Genomic DNA, 6,179 nt, shown 5'->3' on the forward strand with positions numbered 1-6,179 from the left:
GTATTACTTGTTGGGGCATAGACTTGGATTACTTGATATTGAAATGTTTGCCTTGGAAACAAACACAGATCATTCTGTCGTTTTTGAGATTGCATCCAAGTACTGCATTTCGGACCCTTTTGTTGACTATGATGGCTCCTCCATTTCTTCTAAGGGATTCTTGCCCACAGTAGTAGACATAAAGATCATTGAGTTAAAACCACCCATTCCAGTCCATTTTAGTTTGCTGATTACTAAAATATCGATGTTTACTCTTGCCATCTCCTATTTGACCACTTCCAATTTGCCTTGATTCATGGAACTAACATTCCAGGTTTGTATGCAATACTGCTCTTTACAACATCAGACTTTACTTCCATCACCAGTCACATCCACACCTGGGTGTTGTTTCTGCTTTGGCTCCATCTCTTCATTCTTTCTGGAGTTCTCTCTCCACTGATCTCCAATAGCATATTGGGCACCTACTGACCTGGGGAGTTTATCTTTCAGTGCCTTATCTTTTTGCCTTTTCATACTGTTCATGGGGTTCTCAAGGCAAGAATACTGAAGTGGTTTGCCATTCCCTTTCAAGTGGACCACATTTTGTCAGAACTCTCCACCGTGACCCAGACTTCTTGGGTGACCCTGCACGGCATGGCTCATAGTTTCATTGAGTCTGACAAGGCTGTGGTCCATGTGATCAGACTGGTTAGTTTCCTGTGATTGTGGTTTTCAATCTGTCTGCCCTCTGATGAAGAAGGGTAAGAGGCTTATGGAAGCTTCCTGATGGGAGAGACTGACTGAGGAAATTGGGTCCTGCTCTGATAGGCGGAGCCATGTTCAGTAAATCTTTAATCCAATTTTCTGTTGATGGCTGGGGATGTGTTCAGTTCAGTTCAGTTCAGTTCAGTTCAGTCGCTCAGTCGTGACCAACTCTTTGCGACCCCATGAATCTCAGCACGCCAGGCCTCCCTGTCCATCACCAACTCCTGGAGTTCACTCAGACTCACGTCCATCGAGTCTGTGATGCCATCCAGCCATCTCATCCTCGGTCGTCCCCTTCTCCTCCTGCCCCGAATCTCTCCCAGCATCAGAGTCTTTTCCAATGAGTCAACTCTTTGCATGAGGTGGCCATAGTACTGGAGCTTCAGCTTTAGCATCATTCCTTCCAAAGAAATCCCAGGGTTGATCTCTGGGATCATGTGAGATCCCTCCCTGTTATTTACCTGGGCTAAAGGCAATGCCAAAGAATGCTCAAACTACTGCACAATTGCACTCATCTCACATGCTAGTAAAGTAATGCTCAAAATTCTCCAAGCCAGACTTCAACAATATGTGAACCGTGAACTTCCAGATGTTCAAGCTGGTTTTAGAAAAGGCAGAGGAACCAGAGATCAAATTGCTAACATCTGCTGGATCATCGCAAAAGCAAGAGAGTTCCAGAAAAACATATATTTCTGCTTTACTAACTATGCCAAAGCCTTTGACTGTGTGGATCACAATAAACTGTGGAAAATTCTGAAAGAGATGGGAATACCAGACCACCTGACCTGCCTCTTGAGAAACCTATATGCAGGTCAGGAAGCAACAGTTAGAACTGGACATGGAACAACAGACTGGTTCCATATAGGAAAAGGAGTACGTCAAGACTGTATATTGTCACCCTGCTTATTTAACTTCTATGCAGAGTACATCATGAGAAACGCTGGACTGGAAGAAACACAAGCTGGAATCAAGATTGCCAGGAGAAATACCAATAACCTCAGATATGCAGATGACACCACCCTTATGGCAGAAAGTGAAGAGGAACTAAAAAGCCTCTTGATGAAAGTGAAAGAGGAGAGCGACAAAGTTGGCTTAAAGCTCAACATTCAGAAAACGAAGATCATGGCATCTGGTCCCATCACTTCATGGGAAATAGATGGGGAAACAGTGGAAACAGTGTCAGACTTTATTTTGGGGGGCTCCAAAATCACTGCAGATGGTGATTGCAGCCATGAAATTAAAAGATGCTTACTCCTTGGAAGAAAAGTTATGACCAACCTAGATAGCATATTGAAAAGTAGAGACATTACTTTGCCAACAAAGGTCCATCTAGTCAAGGCTCTGGTTTTTCCTGTGGTCATGTATGGATATGAGAGTTGGACTGTGAAGAAGGCTGAGCGCCGAAGAATTGATGCTTTTGAACTGTGGTATTGGAGAAGACTCCTGAGAGTTCCTTGGACTGCAAGGAGTTCCAACCAGTCCATTCTGAAGGAGATCGGCCCTGGGTGTTCTTTGGAGGGAATGATGCTAAAGCTGAAACTCCAGTATTTTGGCCACCTCATGCGAAGAGTTGACTTATTGGAAAAGACTCTGATGCTGGGAGGTATTGGGGGCAGGAAGAGAAGGGGACGACCAAGGATGAGATGGCTGGATCGTATCACCGAGTCGATGGACGTTAAGTCTGAGTGAACTCCAGGAGTTGGTGATGGACAGGGCGGCCTGGCGTGCTGCAATTCATGGGGTCGCAAAGAATCAGACAGGGTGGGGTGACTTTCACTTTCACATAGACCTGTGTTCTCTGTATGTAATTGTGCTCTTCAAATCATCTACACCCCTCCATATGTACATAGCTGTATCAAAGACATATCCAGGAGTATTCATAGCTGCCTTATTCACAGTGGCACATGTGGCAGCCATCTGACTTAGTTGCTTAGATCTCCCTTAAAGACATGCTCTGCTGTGAGGACTGCAGTCAGTTGACACTGCAGTGTACAAGACCCTGTCAGTACTGCCTTGAGAGAGCTGATTGTAAAAATTTCAGGATATTTTCAAACTGGTTGTTAAACACAGCCATTCTTCAAAATTGTTTTGCTAAATTATATTTAAATAAATTACATTCAAAACAAAGATAAGTTCTCAAAACTCTTCACTTCTTCTTCTATTACATTTTCTTATACCTATGCTCTCGAGACTGTTACTCTTTATCTGTGTGGTGGATAAACTGTTTAATGGTGTCCTATTGGGCATCTTTCCCCAAGTTCATGTTTAGTGATGTGACACTGGTAACTTGAAATTGGCCCTTGTAGTGGGGGGGGACACCATGGAAATCAGCCTGTGCTACAGGTTGGACTTTAAAACTTAAAGCAATAAAGAAAATGTTAGTAATGCCGAGAAAACTTAGTGTGTAGTATCTAAAGCTGTCACATTGTGAATAGCACAAAAATTTAAGGAAAATTATTCTAGTGTTAGAAAAGTATTCTGGCAAGGAAGTTGCTCACAACATTGGGAAACAAGTGAAATTCTAATGTACATGTTGGTTGTTTCACTTTCATTTTAGTCATTAATACAAACAAAAATATCAACCAGCATTTATCAATCAGTTGTAACCATAGGTTGGCTATAGATACAAGAGTTCAGCAAAAAGCAGTGAAAGTATTCTGGAAGAATCAATTGTAGGGGATTTACAGTAAAAAGTATGTATTATTTATAACTTGTGTGCTACAATTCCTTATATTACTAAAATTTATAAGCATAATCACACACATTTTCTCCCAGAGAGACCGTCATCAACCATTTACCAGCATACCACTGGCTAACAAACAGGCTGCAACCACAGCACTTTAGGGTTTTCCCAAGTATACCATCTGAGACCTTGCTTTTCAAAGAGAGTGCTAGCCAATGATGAGACTGCAGGACTGGTAGTGTTTGGCCATGTCTGCTCTATGTGCAATCTTCGTGTTGGAGTTCTCTTTTTAACCAGTCTGAGACTTTTTCAGGCCTTCACTGTAGTTTCAGCCTCCTCCTACACAATTATTCTCCTTTCCCTCTCTCTTATCTAAGGTGTCAGAATATATCTTGTCCTGAAAACATTCCTATTCCTCTCCTTTTATCTATCACAGAAACTTCCCCCAATAACTCTCTTTCACTTTTAACTCCTCCTGCGTGTCATCTTCCTGAAGGATCCAAACTGACAGCAAACAAATAGTAAATAAATGGAAACAACAGGCAAGTGAATAAACTTAAGAAAGTGATACAGACAATGCTATTGGTGCAGATTGGGATTCCTTTGTGGCTCAGCAGTAAAGAATTCGCCTGCAATGCAGGAGATGCAGGAGTTAAGGGTTCAGTTCCTGGGTGGGGAAGATCCCCTGGAGGAGGGCATGGCTACCCACTCCAGTATTTTTGCCTGGAGAATCCCATGGACAGAGGAGCCTGGTAGGCTACAGTCCACGGGGTGGCAAAGAGTTGGACACAACTGAAGTGACTGAGTACAGCACAATGGTGCTGATTAAATGTAAGAGTATGTCTTGTCTGTAACTGTTACATTATGAATAGCACAAAATAAAGGGGAAAATTCTTCTAGTATTGGAAAACTATTATCTTAGCAAAGAATACTATTCAGCAATTAAAAAGGAACAGACCACCCCTATATACAACATGGACGAATGTTGTATACACCCTAAAAACCGGTATGTTGATAAAAAGAAGTTAAGAGAAAAAGGACTATATGCAGTATGATTCCATTTATATGAAGTTTAGAACAGTCAAGGAAATGTGAAATGGTGACCATTCAGGGAAGGAGCACAAAGGAACTTTCTGGAATGACTGAAATGTTCTGTATCTTAATATGATTTACGAGTATATGCACTTGTCAAAAGGCATCCAACTACACATTTAAGATCTATTCATTGCACTGTATATATTTCAATACAAAGGTGCAAAAATAATTCTTCCTATGATGATAAGATTTGTCATTTTCTTCTTGTAGATCTGTCCATTTCTGCTCTATATATTTTGAGGCTATATTATTAGATATCTGCAAATTTATGTATATATAACTGAATCACTTTGCTGTACATAAACTAACACAACATTGTAAATCAACTATTTTTCAGTAAAAACAGTTTAAAAGATAACTGCAAATTTAGAATATTGCTCACGAGTGGAAGCTTTTTTGCTCTTCTACATACACATATAATATGTCCTCCACACTTACTGCTTCTTTTCCACTCTCTTCTAATGTTCTATTTTCAGTGTTTCAGCATGCTGATTTGGGGTCGGGGTCAAATCACAAGAGGGTCACGTGCAGCCACAGAACTCGCTGCATGCAAACGCCTGGACGTCCCTTCTGTGGTCATTTGCGGCGCCCATACCTCATGGGCTTCCAACTCTAACTTTGGCTAAGAATCCAGCCGGTATCTGTTCCAGTGCTCAAAGCAAATCCTCAGCCAAAACAAAGAGCAGCCTGCAGAAAGGTGAGGGAGTAGGGTGTTTCGCAAGTGTTTACATTCCTGATGGAAGAAATACTTGGTTCAGACTTCAGAGAAGGGGTCTGGATATTGCGCGTTGCGTACCCTAACTTTGTGGTGGTGACAGCAGGTTGTAGGGCCAGGAGTGGGAGGTGGCTGGGGCCTCAGCCTCAGGAAGTAGGGGTTTGGCTGACACTGCACCACGAAGCGACTTAGCAGCAGCAGCACCACCACCACCACCACGCCTGCTATTTTAAGGCTAGGCTTCTTTTACAGGCGCTTGGTGTAGCGGCAAGGCGTCATTTGAAGCGCCCAAATCCCAAGTGGGAGATGTTGTTGGGGATGAGGTGGAGATGAGGCTTGTTTGTGGCTACTGGTGGGCGTTCACGCCTTCCGATCCCCACCACTATAAAGCGGAGGAACCCAAGCAGCAAACGTGCGGGTCACACACACCTGCACTCTCAATCACTGGTGGGTGGACCAGGCTCCACCTTCCTCCAGATTGGTCGACTTCCGTTAGCTTTCAAGTCAGGGTAGAAAGTAACTCACGGCTTCCCATTCTCCGGCTCGCTGGAGAGCCATGTTAGGTCGCGGGATGCAAACGTTACCATTGTCCCGAGACCGCGACACGATAACACGCCCTGCTTTCTTCTGCTGCCGCCACCTCCTCCAAACATATTATTTCAATGAATAAAAAGCCCTACCACTACCAGCACAAGTCGTTTCATTAGTGTAATGTGAGAAGTCTGCATTTAGGGGGTGAAATGCGAAGAAGAGGGACCAGGTGCCCTATTCCGCCGACCAATCCTCTAAACCAGCAAAGACTCAATACTGACTCCCACTATCCAAGGGGCCCCGCGGCGGGCCCCGGTTTGAAGTGATTTTTGGCCCCTCGCGGCCCCTGTAGCGTCCCTAGTTACCGGGCCCCTAGTAACCACCACCCTAAGCAAAGAGCAATCCGGCGCC

This window comes from Capricornis sumatraensis, chromosome 1 (genome assembly GCF_032405125.1).
Source record: "Capricornis sumatraensis isolate serow.1 chromosome 1, serow.2, whole genome shotgun sequence".
Taxonomy (NCBI): Eukaryota; Metazoa; Chordata; class Mammalia; order Artiodactyla; family Bovidae; genus Capricornis; species Capricornis sumatraensis.